The sequence below is a fragment of the Gobius niger genome (assembly GCF_951799975.1).
Source record: "Gobius niger genome assembly, chromosome: 14".
Lineage (NCBI taxonomy): Eukaryota > Metazoa > Chordata > Actinopteri > Gobiiformes > Gobiidae > Gobius > Gobius niger.
In genome coordinates this window covers 17,343,540-17,368,320 of record NC_136865.1, presented here as the reverse complement: position 1 = coordinate 17,368,320, position 24,781 = coordinate 17,343,540, and the positions used below count along the sequence as shown (strand labels likewise).

General features: G+C 41.4%; 1 protein-coding gene across 2 annotated transcripts in view; it reads right to left on the bottom strand.

Annotated features, from left to right (window-relative positions):
* The window catches only part of atxn1a (ataxin 1a), a 67,375-nt gene extending 48,034 nt beyond the window's left edge, over window positions 1-19,341 (bottom strand). For both annotated transcript variants that reach the window (XM_079570493.1, XM_079570494.1), the window contains exons 1-2: window positions 19,170-19,341; window positions 149-306 (exon numbers count right to left, since the gene is read on the bottom strand). The gene's annotated coding sequence lies outside the window, so the exon portion shown is untranslated. The remainder of the gene's footprint in view (window positions 1-148; window positions 307-19,169) is intronic.
* Window positions 19,342-24,781: the final 5,440 nt, after the last annotated feature.

The following is a 24,781-nucleotide window of genomic DNA, read 5'->3' as shown; positions in this document are numbered from 1 at the left end:
AGCTGGTTAGACGCTGATAAAGCCTGACACTGGCACCTCGGAGAGTACAGAGAGTCAGGGTCGACGTTTTGAAGACCAAAAAATAGCAAAACAAAAACAGAGAAACCCCATGTCGCAGAAGAAGCTTTGATAAAGTGATGTCGGTTACCTGAGCAGGGAAGGCGGAGCGTCACGATGGAGTGGGAGGAGCCTCAGTAGAGTGCTGACAAATGCCCGAGGAGATGACTAGATGTTTCCAACAACGAGAGGTCCCAGGTGTCAGCCCTGTCTGTCTGTGTGTGTGTCAGCAGGCGCACTCAGCATTCCCTAAAGAGACAAATGAGAGACAAATTACACCCATCTGTGGATATTATACTAATGATACATTCAATCTCATGGAGTGATGCAAACTATGAATTATAGGAAATGTTCAAAGAAAACTTCAATCAGCTAGGGTCTTTTTATTTTCAAAAACATAATAGCAGGGCGGCTCAATCAATCATGATCAAATCGGAATTGCAAATCGCAATGATCAAATTGCAAAGCCCGCAATCAGAATGGTGCTACATTTTCTCAGCAAAAAATACAAAAAGAAATGTCTACATAAGGATCATCCAAAACCGTGCAGGCCTGTACAATACAAATGTTGTACTTTATAATCAACCACTCAATAATAATGATGAGTCATTGATAATACCATAAAATAAGTTTCATTTACTTAATAACATGAATGATCTGACAGTAGGAAAAGAAATGCTTCCTTTTATTAAGAATGCCCATTCATTATTTTACATCACACTTTCCTGAACTGTATACAGGAAGTTTTCTCCTGTGACTTCTTTCTCCAATTCCCTTTTCACAGCTCGCTCGGCCCATTCTCAGGAGTATTCAAAACAAACACCATCCTATTTATACCCTGACATCACATCGCCATGGCAACCACACTTTGTTTACTCACACGAGACACTGGTTAGAGACGGCCATCCCGCTACATTAAACGCTCGTTTGGGGGGGGGACTAAGGCCTCTTTCATGGGCCGAGGACCACGTTTCACTTTGACCTAATGCCTCCGGTGCAAAGCGTTATTACTATAGGAGCTGGAAACAGGAGGTAAAAATAGTTTGTTGCTTTTTGCGCAGGATCAAAGCCTGGCAGACCCTGCATTAGGTGAGAGGACATGTGCTGCCCCTGTCTGTTCACAGTGGTGCATATGGTGCTCATGGGTGTACCGCGCAGACTTCATCCATATAACTTGCTTTCAAAAATAGAATTTACATGATGAAAAATACAGAACATTACCAGAAAATACTAGAAATTATAGTGGAGGCTGCTTTCTAACACTCGATCAAGAACCATACAGTTTAATCATCTTAAAATTGCATCTGGTTGATAGCATTGGTGATATACAGTAAATTTCAATGTACTGTGCTGTAATATTGCAATACTGCACTTCTCGTTTCGTGCTCCAGCCCTGGAGGATGTTGCCATGGTGACACATACACACACACACACACACACACACACACACACACACACACACACACACATTCCAAGGTCAGTGGGCAGAGCTGAACCCCACGACAAGCCAAAATCAGTTCAGAGCCTCATGTGGCAAGCAGGGCCCGGAGCTGATACTTAAGTAGAAGTTTTCTTGTTTGTACAGAAAAAACATGTTTATTCACACACTCAAACAGCAAGGCAAGTAAAAAAAGAAAAGAAAAAGAGAGTACAATTCATGTGACTAGTGCTCCATTACAGTGTATAAATGTCTCTACAGTAGGTCAAGTTAGAAGTGTTGTTTCGCCCCTGTGAGTACATCTTCACCCGCTGCAGTCTATTAATCTGCTGTTGTATTTTTGTTTTGGATCCAGAGCTATGAAAACATTATTGTTACTTCGAGATTACATGCATCATTTACAAGACAAGGTCACGTAAGTGCCGCTCGACCCACAGAAACTCAGCACCCCACACAAACAGCAGAAACACAGAAACACTCATCTCACTATTGGCATGACATTCGAGCCTCCTTGTGTACAGATGGATTAGCTCGAGAGGCCGTGTTATGACTTCAGCTAATACTTCCTGTGTCTATTTTACCCAAACAGATACAAGAATTATAAAAGGACACAGCAGTGCTTGACGAGAGAAACAAACAGGTCTGTATATTAGCCACCCACATGAATCAGATCTCGTTTACACTTATTATTTAGTGTTTAAAACAGACAGGAAATACAAAGCACATAGTAATTGTATGGGAAATTCTATTATGGTGTAATATGGTTAACATGATTGTGTGGACGACTGATTCGAGTCTGGGCTGGCTATGGACTGTAGATGGGATACACATACAGTCATTCTTGTCTTAAGATAGTCATTTCAGCAGTCTCAGTTTACATCAGACAATTGAAATGTGGCTGTGTGCGTTTGCTCCAGGTGCTGTTTTTCCCCCACATCCACCAAAAACATGCGCAGTATAGGCAAATCCTCCAACTCGGCAATCCTGATCAGGATCCAAGTCCAAGTTCAAGGCTCTGGTTGTCGATACTGTATGTCTGATTTGAACAACATACTGTAACTACGCAGCATGTTTCAGCTGTGAAAATATTGCATGCCAGTCATGTGAACAGCTGTTAAAGGGCCTTATGTCATTGCGTGTGTGTATGTGTGTGTGTGTGTGTGTGTGTTTGTGTGTGTGTGCCACATGTGGGTGTGGAGCCCTGGTGCTGTATAATGAGGAGAGAGCAGTATCCGTTTCAAGATTACACGCTGACCCAGCTCGTCCAGCTAATGCTTCTGTTACAACCAACAACATTCACACTGACACAGCAACTCACGGCAACCGGGCGTCTTGGTTTTCAGAGACGATCATGGTGTCTCAGAAAACCAATCTTCGCTTATAAAAGGCCTTTCTTTGCTTTTCAGATACAATATAGAATAAGTACTGTGAACGTTTTCAAAATGGCTGGTGCTTTTCTTGGTAATGATGCAAAGGACATTAGATAGCAAAAAAGTAATATTGATATGAACTGTGAGTAAAATAGACTCCAATAGAAAAAGGAGATAGCATTATGAAACATTTTTACACAGCAAGCAACACTCGGGGTCAAAGTTCAAAGGTCCACTGTGACCGTGCCTGTGTGTATCGACAGTATGCATCCAGTAGTGATCTAATGTGGTTTCTTGCAAAATGGACAGCTAAACTTCATTCACCGCTCCTCTCTTTGTATATTGGGTCACATTTATTTTACATTTCATCTTGCAATAAACTGTAGAACAGCACAGTATGCAAAACGTGTTAGCAGCTAATATGATTAGCAGCCATAATTGCCAAGTCTAGGTGTAAAAGTAACTTGAAGAGAAACTGAGCAGAGATGTGAAAACCTTGTCCCTAATTTCTCTCTTACTTTTCAGTCCATTTCTTCACACTGAAGATATGGGGCCACAGAGCACAAACAACATCAGTGACATGTGACAGTGAGGGGAAGGAGGAGCAGCAGCACTCTGTCCTCTGCAGTAAATAAAAACAGAGGAGAAACAGTCCTATATCAAGGGGTAGCACTTTTGGAAGGTTGAGCTCATATAAAAAAAAAAAGTAGCTGCATAAAAGCTGCAGAGAAGCTACCACGCCATCACATCTTGGCTCTCATCTAACTCATTCAAATTCATTCAAATCAATCTGCAAGTAGTGTGAGAGATCTAAAACATGTACAATGGAGTGACATATGCAATAAAGCTAGACAGAGGCAGACACTTGGGAGAGAATTACTCAGCATTCCCGCATCATACCACATTAGAGCAGAGGCCCCCAGAGATGCGGCGGTTGCAGGGAGCCTATGGCTTTGATCACCCTCTCTGGACCCCCAGCACACGGGGGTTGATGGGAGAGGAGCTGCCTGGGGAGAGGGAGGTCTGCCGGGACCGGGCCAGGCGGCTCACATCAGGACTTCAAAAGGTGGCAGCTCTGCCTTAGTTGTTCTAAACATTCTACAGGCATATCTCCAGCCTACGCGTGCATAGTCATTATCCACAGTGTTTGATGTGTTGCTAGCACACTGTACAGGACGCACAAACTGCCTGTAAAATAAAGGTTGTTTCTTGATCACGACGGGCCTCCAACTAAACGGAGAATGTAGTTGACTAACCTAACACAAAAGTCAAGCCGTCCTCTATGCATTCATTCAAATTCAATCACACTCCCACATACGTGAAGCCACAGCAATTTGTGCAAGAAATACAGTATGCTTGACAGGATTCTTGAGTGGTGTGAGCACTACACTGTGGCCATTGGGCGATATCTATTTTACTCTCCATAAAAGTGAATTGAGCAGGGGTTTTTTTTTTTCTCACATGGGATTGGCTCCTATATGTGCAAACAAACCACTATGAAACCATAAGACAGAATTCAAAAAGTAGCTTTTAGAGCCAAAAACATTTCAGTGTCAAAAGGTGGATTAAAATCTCCATAAAATTTGTTCAAAGCACATTTATATTTCTGAGAGTTCACTTCAGCCAGCTTTTTCAATGTTGTGGTCCAAAAATAGGTGGATTTATTGGCTAAGACATGACTCTAACTAGCAACAATATGAATGCCCCAATTCAAAAATAAACACAATATATTATTGTAAATAAATGTTCAGTCTGGGAAGTATAATAGAGAAATGGAAGAGAAGAAGCTTGTGAATAATACATAACCTTGGTTTGCATTTAGTTATCGTATTTTCTATTGTGCGTGCTGACAAAATGCATTTGATAGAGTGGTTTTATCTTTCAAGGACACAAATTATTACAAAAAAACACTCAAAATAGACTAAGAGATAAGAAACACAATGGCTCTAAACCCAACAGCCTTGGGGTAATGTTGTGCTGCTTTTAAAATATTTATAATTGGATAAATCTACTGCATTTTCCTTCATCATTTTAAGGCAAGTCGACTTTACAAACAGTATCAGTTTTGACCTTAAAAAGTCGCACACATACGTCACGGGGCACTGCGGTTGTGTCAGGTCCTGCTGGTAGCACAGGTGCTCAAATCCACACAGCTAAAATAACCCTTGGCCAGGACACACACTCTGAGTCCGGTAACAGATAAAGGCTGCCGATGCATTGCTAAGCAGTGTTCATTTGACCAAAAATTGTCTTCATCTTTTGATTAAAATGTCGTATAGTTTTAAATTAAAATCATTATTATTATTATATTAAATACTAATTATTTCATAAGCAGTTTGGATCTTGTCCCCATGTGTTCCTACTTTTCACTTCTGGTTATGCTTTATGAATTGTTTGGAAGAAAAACAAAACATAACCTATTTTATGGGCAGCACAGTGGCTGAGGAGTCATCTTGACTCATAACAAAAAGGTCCTGGGTTCCCATGTGTGAAGGTTTCCTCCAGGTGTTCTGGTTTCCCTCCAAACATGGCCCATAAAGTGCCTAGTGCATCTTTACAGGCCTCACTATTGTTTTTATCCCCACTATATGTTACCGGTCTGGTACTCGGTATCGGCAACTACATGAGCCTAAGTATTGCAATCAGATCGAATTTTTAAAAAGTGTCCTCAGAAACAAACAATGTTTTATTACTTTTCAATAGCATAAATATAATATTGAAAGAAATTATGACAAAAAATAGTCAAGAATTACCACTGAAAGCAATACATATGCAGAGGAGCTCGCCACCTGAACCACCAGCTGGCCCTTAGGGTCCTGCTAAGAGCTGTGACAGCCAGGACAAAAGAGCAACAAAAAAGCAAGCTGAGCTAATGCAGACAGGTGTGTGTGTGTGTGCGTGTGTGTGTGAGTCGTGGCTTGCTTCCAAAGTACTACAGTGCCCTTAACCTAAATAAAGTCTGCTTATCTTTGTTTAACCTTGGCTGCCTGTTCTGTGTGTTTGCAATGAGCACATGTGTTTGTACAGCACACCTTTAATGCCTCGGAGCAGGGGTTCTCAAACTGCGGCACGGGAACCAATCAAGTAGCTTTCATTTGCTAAATGAACCTCTTACTTAGCTTCATTTAGCAAGCAGGTTTACTATCAAAATATGGCCCTTGATGACTTTGTGTTGTTTGAACAGCACAGTCCCAGAGCAAATTGTAAATGCTTTTCTAATTTTACAGAGTCATCACAAAAAAAGAAGAAAAAAAAAGCTGCTTTTTCTGTTGCAGGTTTGTCTTGTGACTACAGGATTACATCATATCTTACTGGAGCAAGTACATTTACTGATGCTTAAGTTGTGAAAACGTGATGTGTTTCGTGATTAGGCAGGAAATCATTAATTGCATGTTATTGCTTTATTAGAATAAGCAAACTGGTTTATGCATTTAGAAATTATTGGTTCTATTTGGTTTCTTACTTTCCAAAAGATTATGGCCACACTTCCCACACGGCACGACATAGTAAAATGCTCTCTCATTGTCTCCCTTTCTCTCTGCTACAAAAGCCATAGTGAGCAGTTATATAACCAAGGTCATAAGGTCAGCGGCGCTAACACGGTGTAGCCACACCCAGCCTGTTAGCATTCCGAACAGAGCCACAGTGTCAATACTCGACAGGCTGGAGACGAACAGGACACTGCCCTCGCGGCAGGGGCCAGGCTTTGACATGTCGGACGTCCCCTTCACGCCACAAAAGAGACAGCAGACACTATGAAGCTCACACTTGTGGTAAAGGACACAAGAACGGTGTAAAGCATAACAATTAAAGTCCTAGTGTAGAGCATTCCAGTTTATGTGTCGTTATTTCACAAGGGAAACTCGTACAACATTGGATAAATGAAGGTCAACGATATCAAATATGCCCCTAACAATCCTAATGATCAATAGTGTTTGAAAGAGGATCTAATGCATTTAAATTTTGTGTTTGGCCACTTGCATCCCTCAAATCTTTAAATCTGAACAAGCACATGGCATTAAACATTTATTTTAATTTCACATTGCAAGAATGTAAATCAAGACTCTGATGGAAATTATGTGATCAAAAACCTGCATTAGAGTTATTGAATCACATTTAACTAGCTTTTTCTTTACTTTTCTCAGCTCATGCCAATTACAAGGCTTTTAATTCAACAGTCGGGCCTGCTGCTGCTTGCTTTACATTTACGTAGCTCTCAGTACGAACGGTCTTAGTCACAAGGATGAGAAGGCTACAAACCACTACAAGGTCATCCTGTTATTACCCCATTTCAGAGTGGCGGTGTATAAAAAAGCGTGGCCTCCGCAGAGCAAATAAAAACCCTTGCAATGAATCACAGCCTCTGAATCTCACTTCATTCGGATGAAAACGGCGCTCAATCGACACATGGAGGTAAGACGGGGTCGGGGAGTTCACATTGATCTCTCTCTCACTGCTCTGTAACTGTATCACACTTCAACCACATGTGCACGGAGGGACGCACTTAGCACAAGGGCCCCCGGTGACTGCATGATTAAAAGAAGAAGAAAAAAATCTGTAGCACTAGAGCTACAGAGGAATGAGTGCAGCGGTAGTTTAAGCCCACACGCCCATAGACACCAGCTGTGGTCGATGAGGGAGCAGGAGGCTAGCTGTTAATGGGGCTGACCACATGAGATGGCAAACATTTAAAACATATTAGGGACCGACTTGGATTTGTCAATGAAGGATCAAGCTGGGTTAGCTCAAGCTAGAAGTGCATGAAGAGTAAGGCTGGAAGTGTTGAAATTACGATTAGATTTGCAGCTTTGATATGCTTATTTAGTACTATTGCTGCTAGAAATACCGTACTATATTTCAGAAGGTAAAGGCAATAACTGAAAGAACAGGGATGGAATTAATGGAAAGTTTTAGTGTTCATTCAGGAAATCATTGGGACTTTTGGTTTTTGACCCATGAACTATTAGATAACAATGTTTGCCGACTAAAAATATATCTCTTAGAAATGTTTGCTCAAGCCGTTCCATGAATTGTCAACAAAAAGCTAAAAAGGACCTCAAATGTTACACTTTTAAGGGAAAATCGTTGTCTACATTGTGAGTGACGCAATAAGGCTACACTTTCGAGAAGCAAAATAATAATTAGACCTGATATCCTGTCTTATGTCTTTGGCTAGAAATGACCCAATGACTAGGGGCACCTGGTCAGGATTGGCTCAATTTGAATGTTGTGCTCCTCACACAACAAAAATGAAAAAAAAAGACCGGGGGAATTTGCAGAAGAGTTTGAAAGAGTAAATAACAAAAAGTGCAAGGCTTTCTGTAAGGGCCCGTGGATTAGACTTTTGCAATGTGAATCTTTGAACTGGTGGACTGGAAGGGCTGGTCAGATTGATCATTCTTCTGAAAAGGAGGATTTCGACACTGATGCCAGATAGGGCTGATGCAATGAGGGCTTCCAGAGAAACTGCAGACTGATACAGTATGTGGAAATGCAACTTTTAACTAGGCTGCCTTGGAATGCTCAGATAAAACATTGTGCTATGGAACTCGCACCCGCAATGTTGTAAATGAAGAGCAACAGGCCCACAAAATAGCAGATATTATTTTTCAGCTTGAACCTGCTATTTAGCACCTGCCTTTATAAATGTACCTCTAAGGCTGTATGTATTTACTTTGGAGCAACATTTTTAAAATGAATAATGACTCTATAATGAGCTATAGCAACTGAAATGTAATTTCTATATTTTACATAACACCCAGAGGGTGGTAATATTTTGTACATAGAAAAGCTTATATTGTTGTATTGTCAAGGAAAATTATTACAAATTGGCAGAGGAAAGGATTAAAAAGTGAAGCCTACATGCTTTCTAACATTAAATGATCCCATATTACTTGGCTAATATGCACTGAAGTGTACAGAGGGTGCTACAACAATCATTGTAAAACTTAAAAAATAATAAAGTTTTGACTTATAGTTGTTGGTTTTGCACACAGCGGTGAGGTCTGTTCTGCTTAAGTGAGCTGAACTTATTATTGCTTTTGGTATAGCATTTTTTTTTTTTTTTAACCGAAAGTGAGACCTCACTGAGTTTGGATGTCGAGTAATGTGTAATTTGTCCCACTCTGATGCTCCAAAACCATTTCACATGCCCCCCTTCCATAGAGTAAAATGCTTGACCCAAAGTGTCCATTCCATGAAACAGACGTATCTTTGCTGTGACTGGTGTCCGTCCAAGTAGCTCCTAAAAAGTTTACCGAGCCGCGACACTTCTGACAGTTGGCTACAGTTAGCTGGTGTTTCCCATCAGGTCGCATGCACTCAGCCATCCGTCTCAGACTGTGAGAGGCAGTGCAGGGCCAAATCACTGAAGAGCTAAGGCAACATCATGTAGCATTAAAGCAGCCTGACTGGCCTCTCGACACCACAGAACCAGCACAGGTTAGAAAGATTGAATGATGGCTTACTAATGCATTATCTCATGAGCTAAATATGACTGAAACTCAATTGAACGATAACTAAACCAAGATTTGTTCAAACCAGGACTAAACCTGATCTACACCAGCGATTAAGTGCACCTGAACCTGGAGTACAGTAAACAGCGGTGGTAGTCAAATCAAATATCAAACGTAAGCTATAAGGACATGACCTCATCATCACTGATCTACACAAATGCACTGTGCACAAGTCTAGGCATCTTTTACTACAAATATCTGTCTCTAACCTACCATTATACTGCAGCTTATGACAGAGTTTACAGCTGCTAACAGGGAAAGTTCCTGTAAAAGACATCAAGGTTAAGGAATGCACTAAAAGTGATTTGGTGAAGAGTATTCCTATTCATTTCCAGTGTGGTCAGCTTTCTTCTGTGCCACAGGTATTTTTCCTGGGCCGGCCCTGGGATAGGTGTGTGCACAGCTGAGCTAAAGGGCAAAATAATATGAGCTTCGAAGCAAGACAAGTTCCTATTGTCAAGCATGAACGACACCGAAGGTATGTTTCACAATACCATTTTGGAGTCATGGCAATTGATTAATTAAGACAATATTTAAATACAAAATGGCAGACAACAAAACTGAAAAAAATGTGTTTGAAAATGGTACGTTGATCTAAAATGGCTTATTCAAAGTGTCCAGTTTCTGGTTCGGCTAGTGTTGCAAAACATCTCTGTCCCCTTAAAGGAACAGGCCACCATTTTTACATACTGAGATTTCTTACCTGAGCTTAGACGAGTTGATGAGTACCTGTCTGGTCTTTGTGCGTAACCTCAGTCACGCAAAACGACCAAAGATGTTGCTAGCATTTGGCCTCTCCCAGCATAATCCTATGGCTCCAAACAGGGGTGAAGGTGGAAGCTACCACGCTCTTCCACAGGCACGCACAAAGACCAGACAGGTATGTATGAACTTGTCTAAGCTCAGGTAAGAACATATCTCAGTCTGGAAAAACGGTGGCCCCTTTAAGAGCATCCTCCCCTCGCTCCACAAAACAAACTCTGATGCCTCTCCAGCTCCGCGGATGTAGCTACACTCACCTCTGTACCCCCAAACAGAATAACAAAACAGAGTCATATTTTGAGTCACAAAGTGAATGTGGTTGAAGAGAGAAGCCTAGATAATAATCTCTGCCCCCGCACTGCCCCCTCTGTGGTATTATGGGGGATGACACAGTCAGGTACAGGCCACAGTGTGACCGCAGATTAACCCCAGTTATCTGACGCTGCTCGTCACCTGCAGCCGAGCCACTGCTTTCATCAAAAGACTGAGGGAAACAGGGCAATGAATACACAAGCACCAAACACATGACCAGTGTCGGCAACAGCTGAAGTAAACAGCATCATCAATCCGAGAATTACTATAAATTAAAAAAGACAAACACACAAACTTGGTCATTTTCTTTAGACAAACTGTGATTTTTTTTGCAAAAAAACACATCTAATTAAAACGTTTGTAACAAAAATTGCGAACAGAGTTGTGACTGATGCTCTATAATCAAGATTTAGGTCACTGTGTGCATTGCAAACTAGTATTAACATTGGAGATGAGCATATTCAGCATAAAAAAAGTCTCCAAATGGTGCACTACGAGTTAGTATATTGAAAGATTCATCAGAATATTGTATTATGGACACCGAATCGGAATACACTTGTACCTATTGGACAATAATACCCATCTCAACTGATTACGGTGTTAAAAGTACGTACAAAATACGTCTACTACTATAATATTTAAAGTGGCTGTGTGTGTAAAGAACTTCCAACTGTAGAAAGTGGCACTACAGCATTTTTAAGCATTTCATATATCAAATCAACTCTCCTGCCTTGTTAAGAGCGCACAATTTGACAATGTTAGGTGCCGTTACAACCCTCTCTAAGACAGCGCTGATACTGTAATTGGCGAGGGCCTTCAGGGACCCACTTGGCCTTATCTTTCGTCCATAATAGTTTTAAGCGCACTTCTCAGACTGCAGCGGCCAAATGTCCCTGTTCTTCTAGTGGCTTGAGATTACTACATGAGCTAAAAGAAAAGGCCAGCAATAATAGCCGGGGTCGTGCAGCCAGTTGAGTCACTCCACCAGACGTGTATCGAGAGATCTTGTCGAGGCCACAGCCAACTATCCACAGCCCCATGTCCAGCCAACCGTCCCGGGAGAAGCGCGGACGAGCCAAGCCATAAGTGCAGGTCCATCAGCCAACCAGAGAGACAGACAGACACCGAGCAACGAGACATGCTAAAACGGAGCCACGCCACAACTTTGTAAGAGAGAAAATAGTCACAGGCTTAGACTTCAAACACTGCCGCTTGACTGAATGCGATTGTGATTGTTCGAGCAGAAATGGCATTTACAACATGATGGCCAAGGACGGTTTATTTGAAGGCATGCGAAGGAAATAGCGAGACATAATAATCATTTGCTGCTTTTAGGCCAGAGTGGATATTTTATGAGCGACATTACAAATCACAGTGACAATTCTACTTCTTCCACAAATTATGGCTCCAAAAGAACACAGACCTCCACCATGGCCTTGACCTTTCCTTGCAATGGATAAGGCAAACCAAACCAAGCAGCAAATTAGCAATTATCTTCCAAAGACAAATACGAATATGTCTTCAATGTATTGCTGTTTTTTATTGTTGTAAGTTATAAAAAAAACAAAACAATACATCTTCAGAACAGAACCCTATGGCTCTATTCATCTTGCAGGCATGTCGCTCCATACTTAGGAACAGTGAATAAAAAGTACTACATAGCGTTGAGATATTTAAAGACGTTGTGTCCAGCCCAATGGCATGTGCAGTATCTGGAGATGGGATGCTGGGAGTAAACAGTAGTAATGGATATCTAACATGGGCCAAGAACAACACTGGGTGGGTTTTGGTATTCCAGGGATTGTTTCCATCACTGGCCATTTTCCTGTTATTGAATTCCTTTCTCTCAATGCATATCCTTCTGGCTCAGGCCGGAGTCTATGTCGGTACCCTGAGGATTTGCTCTGGGGTCATAGTAAACATTCAAATCATTGATAAACATACACCACTGTAATTAAAGCGCAAAAGGTATTTTATCTATATTTGCTGTACAAAAGAGTTTCACTTATGGTGTCTTGACAAGTGCATAATGAGGCCCCATGGGATGAAGGTTTATAATAGTTTTAACTGTGGGCTGTGTTCATGACATAATTATTCTTGGGCGTATCACTGCAGTAGGTTAGTCATGTTGTGCACATACTGGTATAGAAACATTAGCTGTTTTCCAGTCTTATTGGCAGCATGTTGGTGTTATTTTGCATAAAGCTTGAACTTGATCACACATATTTAGGTTGTTGTCATCTGTTTAGGTCATTACCATAATGCACAGAACAAAATAACAGCGGGGCTTTGAGGTGTAATGCAGACATAATTATGCCCCTTTGAAGCTGGAAAAACCAACAGGACACAAACAGCAATCTCAATGTTTAATACGTGTCCATAAGCAGTGAATGAGATGCTAATGGCTGTGTAATAGCAGACCTCAGCGACGCCTGCCTGGCCCTCATTCCTAGCATACTTCTTTCATCTTCTCTCCTCATTACTATCTATCTGGCCGGGTCCCAGGTTGTCAGCTTATCCCCGTCCCGGGCCCAAAGCGCGATGGGGAGGCAGAGGGAGGCATTTGCAGGAGCTGTCCGACTGCCAGTCACTGTCAGCTCCGCTCTGTAATCCTCCGCTGCCTCTGATAAGGATAAGGGAACGGGCTTCTACGGGCGAAACACGAGAGCCCGAGAGCTCCGGGAGAAGCAGAGAGACCGAAAGATTATGTAAAAAAGCCAAGTGAAAATATCCATGGAAGACTGGAGACCGTAACAGAGAGGAAGGAAATGTACACAACGCAAAAAGACTTTTAGGAGTTGGAGATAAGTGGAGATATTTGGAGTAGGAAATGAGAGTAACTACAAAGAAAAACAGGCTATCTCTTCTTTAACAAGTAATGAAAAACGAGATGCAGGGTCATGAATAAATTTGTAGCTGTGCGAAATCCCATTACTACTGAATTTCTAGATACTTCAATGTATCACTTATCAGGCAAAATGTTATAACAAGTCTTACAAAAAAATGAAGAGCAGGAGCAGAGCAGGATTGCAGAGGCCTAAGCTAGAGTTTCATCTCTTGTTCTCTGCAGGTTCTTGTGATTTTGATTCGATGATCCTTGTTAAATGTTTATCCAAGATGTTTATCGGTTGATAATAGATCCGTAACATCATGACAATAAAATAGAACTTTTTTACATAAATACAACTTTATTGATCTTAAAATGGAGAAAAGAGTCAATTAAACTTTTCACTCAGATAAAGCACTTATCGGCCGATACTCAAAATCCAGTATCCTATCGGTATCTGTATCGGTATTGCCATCAGTATCGGTATCAGAAAAGCTGGATTGGTGCATCTCTATACTATGACAGATATAACAGAGTGAAAACACCAAACAAAAGCAGCGGTTTTGGAGATGCTCTGACCCAGACTTACCAAAATCCGTATGCCCATATCTAGCAATAGTAAGGATGACAGAATCTATGTAAATAAATCCATAGTATTAGTGATATTGGGCAACATTGTTAACGGACATTCCAAATATGACATTGCATTAAAAAATAAGTACAATCAAGATGTTGCAACAGCTTGGTCTTTATTTCAAACGGCCACATTCACAAAAAACGCACAAAACCAAAATGCAAAGAGAGCTCCAGCAGCCACTCGCCTGGTATAGACTGTTTCCTTCATTTACCTCATCCTCTAACGTCCGGCGCCGAAAATGGTCGGTCTCATCTTTGCAACGAATATGATGAAATATGAATCAAGGCAGCGAGATCACAGGGCCAGCCTGGTGAATTAACTCTTGCACGCTGGCTTACATCACATTTGTGAGAGAGACACATCTAAGAAGGATTCAAGTATTTTCGTGCTTCGGGTAAATTTATGCACAGATTCAAAATGTGCAACAGGGAAACTAGTTATTTAGAGGTCTGTCAGCACCACATCCATCTCTCTAGACTTCAATGCTGTCTGGTCTTTGCGAGTAACACAGCTGTATATCACATCAGGGACAGGCCAGGGTTTAAGAAGAGAAACAAGCGACCAGGCCCACCAAAATGAGCCAGAAACAAAAAGCAAAGTGTTGACAATTAAAAACAAAATGATCACTCTCCAGCCAGCTATTGTGGTCTGCTTTCACTTGTTTTCAATTATGGAATTCTGCGACTTTCAAAATGAAGCTCCAAGACAGGGATTTGACAACCAGGGCACAGACACTGCATGTTCGACCTGGCTCACCAAAACGCTCTTCCCCCGTGCTCGTTGCTGCTGTTGTGTTTTTACGTTTGTATTGAGCCACGCTGAGTTTATCGACCTCGCTGTGTAACAAAATTTGTGGGTACCTTTGGTCCTCTCTCAGCTCTTGCGCATTTCCCTCATTCTCATTCACACACAGGAACAGCCGGGCCATTCAGAAGATTAGTATTGATCCGATTGCCACTTCACATCCAGGATAGGGAGCATCAAAACACAGTCACACAAGCTGACAATTTACACTTTCTGGCAGCTGATCAATTACAACTATATTGAACAAAAACTGCTTTAACTTTAATATCACAAGCCCTTCTCATATCACATTAAATACTGGAAAGTGGACGTTTTAATGGTAGCAACTAGCAAATCTGAAAGGGGACAATTATTTAGGCAATCGTAGGTAAACAACAGATTATCTAATCTCCGCTGGGTTTTATTATGTTTAAAATCTGATGACTGTGTTAGTTTAGCAGCACATGACTTGCACATAATAACTTAGAGGAAAAGTTAATTCTATAGAGCCCTATCTATTATATTTAGGGACACATTTGTTAGATATAAGGTAAAAATAACATAGCTTCTGTTGAGTGGCCGTTCTATATTTAGTCCTCAAAGGATCAATTGTACATTCAAGTGTTTTAGTTTAATCAATGCTCAATGTGCAGACTGCAGAGGCTCTAAAGGCGCACATGTTTTACTTTGAAAGCCTTATTCTGTGTGTAAATCTGTCTTTTTGCCTGTGTGCGAGCTACACTCAGAGCATGAATGGAAGAGCATGAAAAGAAATGGCTGAAAAAGACTGAGCGAGTGCACTGCGCAGTTCAAGCAAAAGCTGATTCCCCTGATCTTCTTCTGTCTTTACAAGCTGCTCTTGACTCCTGCATAATCACCTGCATTTTCTCAACAGTGAATGTTTGAAAAGAAAATTTTCAGAATGATATGAAGAAACAGGGAGTGGTCAGGATGAGGATACTAAGGTGGAACCTGACTTTAAAAAGAAATATCATAATCCAGATTATACCATGGCCACCAAGACTCTCCCATTTTCGGCCACCAGTGGTTGGAAATTGGAACTACTGCACGGATAATTCCCCCGATTCAAAACTATGACTAGTAATTACTTATCCTCTCAAGTAATATTTGCACACAAGATTTTAAGGCTTTATAAGGAAACTTTTATTTGTCTATCAATGGGGAAATTGTATTGTAGCAAGAACCAGTGGAGTAAGAAAAGGAAAAAAGGACAATGATAATTAAAGGTGCAATATGCAACTTTTTAAGTGGGAAAAAAAAGTTTATATTTGTGCCTATTTGACCTTGTAGTGACACAGCAGCTGCATGGGTGATCAGCATGGAGCCTTTTCTTTCCATCACAGTGGTCTCTAGTACGCTCCAGGATCAATTATTTTGTAGGTTTTCACTGCTGACGGACCCTCTACCCCACCTACAAAAACAAGTGATCCTGGAGCATTGTAGAAACTACCGTGATCAAAAGTAAAGGCGCCATGCTGATCCCCCATGCAGCTGCTGGGTCACTACAAGGTCAAATAGGCACAAATATCAACCTTTGTTTCCACATTAAAAGTTGCATAGTGCACCTTTAACAAGTAGAATTTTACATAAATCTTCAATCGAATAAGCCTTTATGAAAAAAAAAGTTCATATTGTCTACCTAGTAATAATAAGAAAAGCAAAAAATGCATATAAAACCATATTAAGTATTAGAATATGGATTTGCAGTAAAATTATCTGCAATGAATCTCATGTAACATAACTATAGCATATTGCACATGTTATAACTCACACGTGATTGAATGTTTGTTTTGAACATTTTACCACAATAGTGAACTCTAAGTGACAGTCAACAACCAGTTTAATAGCTCTCTGATTTCAATCTGTCCAAAATTGCAAACACAAAACACCAGCACCTTATTAACAGTCCCTAACACACTTCCATTTTGACCTTGTATTGGCAGGTCATTGCACCATGAAATTGCCGTCCATTTACAATGTGCAGCTTTTTATTGCTGTGTAACAGTAAAACACAATGCCCCAAGTACTTCCAATGACAGAGACGATGAAAGCCAGGCGGATCTGTGGCAACTGTGTGTCTCCATCAGCCCATATGGCTCTGACAAATGAGCCTGGTGCAGTTAAACAGCTCGTGATTAGGACACATTGGCGTCTAATTGCCTCTCATTACCGTTAAAAGTGAGTGGCAGTTGGAATCAAAGGCTACAGTGGCGACGGTTAAGTGTGTGCTCCTGTGCGGGCCGGGTATAGCACATATATAGCCTAGACTATCACAAACCCCCAGCCTTTTATAAACTGTAACTTACAACCAGCCTTATTTTCTTATGATTTGTTTTTTTTTATATAAACCACAGCAGTTGGATTGAACAACACAGGCTCAACACATACATCACCTGTTGCTACTTCTCCAATATTCTTTCCCACCACTTACTGTATGACAAAGCTGACCATGCAGATAGAGGCATCTCCAATAAAACAGCAGCAAACATTTCTGAAAATCCACTCACGCCCTTGCCCATGCCAATTTTCTTATGGCACTTCCTGATACCAACATAAAATACAGTCATAAGGTTTTGGCTTACGGCGCACGCCTTTTCTGTCACGTATCCTTTGAGTGGTTCATTTTTGCTACTCTGAGTTTACCACTTTAGGGGAGCTGGTGATTATTTAGAAAGTGGTCGACTAAAACTAAACAAAAGACATTGCGAAGTGCTCTTAATAAATCTAAAACTCTGGGAATGGAAAAATATTATTCAAATAGCTGTCCTATGATCAAATAGTATTAGTTTTACCTTGCTGTTTAATCTAATATGCTTCTAACAACCCCTTCTATGTGCTTGAGTCACCCCGTATATCTGAGTGGGAAACACTAGTGTACCTCATTTGTAGAAATCAGCAGTATATATCAGCAAAAAAGAATTCCATCATGTAGATATAAAAATGATTGCCTATAACAACACATTTCAATCTCCAGCAGGTGGCCTGCAGCAAACGATGCCCTCTACTGTTCCCTGGACACATTTGCTCATCTAAATCCTTTCCAACATACTTTCTCTGATTTTCTCACTCAGTCATCCCACTCTGACACATGCCACATCCGTAAAAAACAGGTACAAGCCCACACAGAAAATCTTTATGCACATTAAAAAGGCACATGGACTTGCACTGTACATTCATTGCGACAAAAAGATCACAGGATTCAAGAATAGAAATTGATGTGATGAATAGGCAAACTGCCGTCCTCAGTTGTAGAGTAACTTAATAATAATCTGCATGACACACAACACTGTCAGATGTGTCTGTTATGTGATAAATAAAAGGTCAAGTTTCTGTTTCTGTGAAATTTCGGACCACTATTGAGTTGTATTTGTGTAAAATCACAAAAGTTGGCAATAGTTGGACAAATTAACAAAGCCCTACAACACACCTGCTTAAAAAGAAAATAATAAGAATGGCAGATCCCTTTGCAGACAAACGCCCTTGTACAGTAACAGTTTGCCCCAATCTGCAGCTATAGCCAATAATGTGTCTCTTATTTGGACCTCATATTAAATTGATCATGTTGAGTGAAAGCACGCTCCTCCACTTGGGACGCAGCAGAGCCTCTACCCTGGTCCCTGAGTGCAACTCCGAGGTGTAAACAGAGTAAAAATAGCCCGCTATCGCAGGCTTCCCTACAGTCCCGTTATATAATGGTCCAGCTCGGATGAATGACATCACGGGCAATCACAAACCTTATGTCCTTTACAACGAGACGCCCGAGTACAACAGTATAGTAACACGTACGCATCAATAAAAGCAGCTTTTATGGGCCACTGTGACACGCAGAGCACATGTTTAGAGGCTTAAACCAACTCTGGACGGGCACTCAACCCTGTGCGTACTTGTTCGTAGCCTCTTTTTGCACTTCCGCGATAGTAAAAACGTAGGCAAAAAAAATGTATCACTTCGCCTTTGACAACGCTTGCTGACATCAAAAGAGTTTAAAACATAGTCTAGCGGGCTCGGATCTGCTTAAGGGGGTTGCGTGGCGAGGTTTGGTGTTGGTTAAAAGAGCGAATGTTTAGCCGAGGTCGAGTGGCGCAGTTTATAGGGGAAGTGCACCGCCTCCCCGAGACCAGCCCGACCGGCGAACGCGCTCCTCTCCCAGCCACGATCCTGCCCACCGTCCGCTCTCTTTGCGCCCACTTAAACAGTACTTTGCGTCTGTGTCTCAAAGTGACAAGTATATGGGGCAGAAGCCCGCGCGCCCGTGTGCCGATCGGTCACTCCAAAATAGGTCAAGGGGCGAAGTAAACATTTTCCTCGGGCTTTGAAGTAAACGCCACCCTGCCCAGTCCATCCAGCCATTTTCCCCTGACATAGCTCCTCCAGAGAAAAGTGTCCGGCTGAAAGCAGTGGCAGGTCGGCTGAACGCGCACGAAAGCAGTAGTTTTGAGTGACTTACTGAGAGGTGTAACGGGCTGCTGAGTTTGAGTCTCTCCTTGTTGCCAGGGCTCCCCTGCTCTGCTCCGGCGCCGACGGTGGAAAAGCGTCTCCCTCCGATAATGATGTCTGCAGCGCGCAGCTCACACGGCTCTCTGGCCCCCACCTCCGGAGAGACTCTCAGCCACGGAGAGAGGCGGCGAGGGAGCGGGTTCACAAATGGAGCAGTTTGTAAGCTACTCATGCAAAAATATACGAGGGCTAGTAGTACGAGGAGCGGAGCAAACAAGTTCAGTGAGGGAAAAAAAAGGGGGACGCAGTTATTATGAGGAAAAGTCGCAAGTAACACTTCAGCTGCTCTGTTGCTCCAAATAAAATAGCAAATAAATGGAGCCTGACTCAGATTGGCCATTACGCGCAGACCATTATTATCTAACAGAAAATAGCCCACCACGGCACCTGTACTTTTTAAAGCCTAAATTGAACCACAATAAAGAAATTCAGGGGCTTTTGCACAGTAATATTTAGCAAAGATTACAAGGCTTTCTTTTGGAGTTGCATACAAATAGAATACAAATGCACATCTTCTATCGAGCGAGACAATAACGTTACTGTCACTTCAATAGGGGTATATTAACAATCACAGCCAGTGATTATAACATTCAGCAGTGCTGCAGAAAGCTACGCCATGTGTTTTTAAAGGAGAGAGCTTGAGAATCAACTTAGCTGCAGGGAATGATAGTCAGCTGACAGTGACAACATGGAAAATCTCAACTCATCTGCAAAACAAGTTCAAACTAAGTTCTTCTCTCTCTGAATAATATGTTTAAATGGCCATGCTAATGTTGTCTCAGTGCAAATTGACAATTAAAGTGTCTCTAAGTGTCGCTAACCATCCACTTGTCTATCTATAGAGCAGTGTGCATTTCTATTCAACTATACTAATCACGTGCCCTCTCTTCTAGCTTTGACAGCATTGCCCACTCCTCATTCTGACCACTGTGACCCTTCCCAGATTTCCAACATGGCAGTAAGGTCGCCTCTTTGTCACCGCGTGTAAACTGAGCCGTGCAGTTGCAGGACATGGCCGAGTGACAGATGATCGGGCATGTATCCTACTCCCTGTTCCCAGTCACTCAATAAGTGGCCTTTTGTCCGGGGCCGCATTGTGCCCGTGTCACATGCATGCCCAACAAAGAGCCGGCGAGGTAGGCTCCCTTGTGTGGCAGAGAGCTAGTGTTTCATTCACTGGACACAGCGTAGAAGTGCACGGACACAGCGTGGTACTCAGTGGGCAATGCATTTGAATGGGGGGTTTCAGATTCAGGAAAGATTCAGTGGGCGGCACGGTGGTACAGTGGTTAGCGCGAAGTGCTTCACAGCTAGAAGGTCCCGGGTTTGATCCCCGGCCAGAGGGGGAGCTTTCTGTGTGGAGTTTCCGGGTACTCCGGTTTCCCCATACCACTAAAAACATGTACAACAGGCCATGATGAATGCTAGTGTGAGTGCTTGGTGGTGGACAAATAAAGCACTTACTTACTTATGGATTCTACAAACATGGCATATTCATTTTGTACTAATAATAAATAATATGCTTACAGTGCAGCAAAATACATTATCCTTTGTTATTCTTAGTTACTGTGCAATATACATCCTATTACCATGTTGTCATGTCATTTGAACACAACCTATTACACATTTTTAATGCGATTTTAAATAAAGCATTCAGCACAATTTTGAGCTACTGACTAAAGATACAAACTTAAAGCTGCACGACCCATTTTCTGTCATGAAAGTCTTGATAATTGGGCATGACTGTAAACCGCAGCCGCTCCAACAAACTAAAGGCCAACCAGTGCTTACTTTGTAAATTAGTAGTTTCAGGAACACTTTTGGATTGATGTGATGGATTCGGGGAACAGGCAACAAGCAGTTTCCGGAACACTCTCATTTAACACCATTATCTCATCTCAAATGTTTGCTGGATCTTCCAAAATAGTTCCCAGATCCTTTGCCCTGAAAAACTGAAAGATGAGGGAATGCATTCCCCCAAATGGGAAATCAAATTAAGCACTGACCCCAACTAATAACACGTTTGAGCTGTGTCATACAGCAAAGTGAATCAGGGTGGGCTGCCATAGATGTACACGTGTGATATGTAAATAATAACAGCAAGTGATCTGTGTTTTGTTTTTTCTGCACAAATTGGTTTGTGTGCGATATAGCACTGAAGACAAAAACAGAATAGAGGATGAATTAGTTGCCTCATCTTTTACTCACTAAAAGTACACATTATCTGTAAAATACTTTTTTTTTTTTGCCAGTCTGAGACAGCCCACAGAAAGGTTTGGGTCCAGGTTTCAGATGTGATCTGAAGTTGTGAATGTCCACTACTGCTTGTATTAGCACAAGATACAAGTGTGTTCTTGTAGAAACTATTACTCACTTTCTACCTCTCTACGTGTACATGCAAGTATACTCCTACTCATACTGCCATGGGCTGGTGAAACAGAGGCGAAATTACTACGAATCAATGTAAACAACAGCTACATTGAATCAATCTGTTACTCGAGTACACAAAATTGATCATGCTGTGTGAGTAGAGGGTAATTACAGCTATTTACTCCAACTCTGGACTTGTAAAAGTACTGACCACAATTATCACCTCTCATTCAACAATTACTATTACTGGGAATATCACTGCATTTTGCAAATGTATTCTATATATCAATGCAGTTATATCTTAGTAGAATGATCTAATTACTTTCCGGCAAAGTATGAAAAGTTCCAGGTTAGACCATGTGTAAGACCTACAGTATTCTGCATCTGTGTGGAGACACACACTACTGAGAGCACGCCTTCTGCGACCGAGTGCGTGTTACACAAGGCTCTGGCATGTTTGAGGAATAATACAGGACTGGCCCCAGAGGAGGAGCAGATTCTTGGAGGGTTGGGTTACTCCCTAGAGACGTACCTGTACTTTTGTGAAGGTGTGAGGCGTACATCAGCGGGAACAAAGCCAGAGAAGGTGTGTCCTGTGTGTGGGAGCGACCACAAGAGTGCCAGATGGCTGGTGCGCATGTCTGTGGGTTTATATACACAGTAAATCAAAGTTAAAATCAAAGTTATCAGGCCTAATCATAGTTGGTTCCGCTCTTGTATGGCATGAAATGCAAGCCAATAAAAATGTAATACATAAAGTCAAGAAAAGCAAAGAAGTAGGAACATAAATTAGCGTAATGTGCATTTCAAATGGTAAGATCCAAGTAAAAGTAGTAAATTCAATTACGACTTTCGTAAATAAAACTGAATGCAGTGTTTATTTATAAGCTAAAAATACTGTAACAACAGTTGCACTACTGTACAGCTATAGCTACTACTCACTCATGCAGGTAGAATATTGATTTTGACTGAGAAAAAATAAAATAAATAGGCTACTCCACACAAAAATGCAACGCGTTTTACTCTGAGCTCAATCACATAAACACAGACTATTTCAGCTGGGCAGCATTTTATGAAAGTCTTCAGCCTAGTTTTAAAAGCTAAACAAATAGGCAACTCAGCTTTTAACAGTGCAAGAATTTGACCCTCCACTTATGATATAAATTAATAACATTGTAAAAAGATGGGCCTGCATGGTTGGCTAGACAGATGCATAATTCATTACATCAGGCTTTTGTTGAAACTCAGATCATTCAGTGGTCCGTCTCAGTTTGTTGACCCAAAGAGAGACTGAAGTGCAGGACTATTGGTTCATGTTAGAGCTGAAGGAGTACAGCGTGTTTCTCTTTACCCGTAGAGCCGGTGCGCAGGTGTAAATTCCAGGTTTGCTCAGAGTAACCAATGCCTGTCATAGGTGCGTAGATGTAGAGAGACAAGACAGTGTCACGCTACTGCTAAACATCTGCTCAACTTTCCTGCCCTCGTGTGTGCAGAAAAGGCCCAGTTCAAGACAGAGCTGCTCACTGCTCCCCCGTCTGGCCAAACGGGGAAGTGTCCCCGGAGATACAACAGCTTTCTGCTGATATGAAGTAACAAAAAGTTGTAGACACATATTACATATGAAGTTACTCAAGTACAAAGTGATCGTACTCAAGCAATGTGCATTTCTAGCTAGGATCAATAAACTATGAATTTGCCGATTCTCTTTACATAAATTCATAATCAGAATTGGTTTTATGTGTGCAAGAATGCCATTTATCTAAAACATTTCAAATTATGTTTTGGTTCCACTTGTAGTAAAATGTGATTGGATTTAGCCTGTCAAATTGCAATAGGGATATGTTGATTCTTTCTTATGTAAAAGTTCAAATAAAATCCACATTTGGACAATTGGACAGTTCATCATCCCAATTGCACAGCCTTAAAGTAGTCTTTGACTGGTGTAATCTGTCTCTGAACACTTACAATCGCCTGACCTGTTCTCACACACACCTTTGCTGTTATACGACGGAATAGGGATCAAGGAATCAGAGATTAGAATGCAAGAAGAGTTTCCTAATCCATGTGTATTACTGCACCCACATTAATGGGCCTTTCCTGGGAAGGCAAATTTTGGAAATAATCCCACGAGTTTTGATTTGATCTTTGCCAAAAAAAAAAAAAAAAGAAGAAAAGAAAACATGTGTGCCTAATTGGGGCTCGCTAGGCTATATCCTTTTGAAGAAATAAAAAAGCTCAGCTAGATTTCTAGGCGTATAAGAATAATTGCTACTTGCTTGTGGAAGTTGAACTCATTACTGTTGTGGATGAGACTGCAATTTTCTCTATAAAGAAAATGTTCCCCTTTGTTCTTACAGGAGCAAATCACTTGCACTCCTGCATTCTTTTCTTTTTTTGAACTGCAAATGATATTAGTGCTGAAAGTAAATGTACCTTTCCTTCTGTTGTAAGCAGGTGTCAGGCCTATAAATCTGCATAACACCATGAGCATCTTTCCAACATCAGAAGAGATTATCTTTATGTGTAAAGTAGCACACGGGCCCCATATTTGAAAACACACAGGCCTTGTCATAACTGAAAGTACTTGGTTCGCCATGTTTTCTATGCTCGGCAGTGACTAGGGAAATTATTGTCCGCACACCCAGTGGTACAAAAAAGGGTGCAGACTCAGAGTGATACAAGGACAGCCAACAGTAGGGCCAGCAGTGGGTCGAGCTGCATAATGCATGAATCTGAAAAAGATTGCTGCCAATTCTAGGGTCTTGTCACTCTGTGCCCTATCACTGTCTCATTGATTTGCCAATGCATGTGTGTATAGGTTACTGTTTGACCCTGAGTAATTCTATGTAACTTGGGGAATATCGAGGACAGGTAAAGTCCTTTTTATCATGTAGTCTGAAAACAAAAAAGCTTGCCAATTCATTTAAGGGTGATATAAAAATTAAAGACTGCATCTTAGAACATGAGTCAGCAAAACTTAAGAATACTTAATGACACCCGAAGCAGAGGTTGTAGAAGCAGCAGCTCTAAAGTTTCCCTATTACGTAATCAACATATGTAAAACTATAATATAGACAGGAATATGACAAGGTTAAATGCCTCACTGCATGCTCTCATTAAAACGCTGTACAGGCAGGAATCAATACTGCGGCTGTGACTGTGCCCTTTGCCCATCATCATTAGCACTCTCCA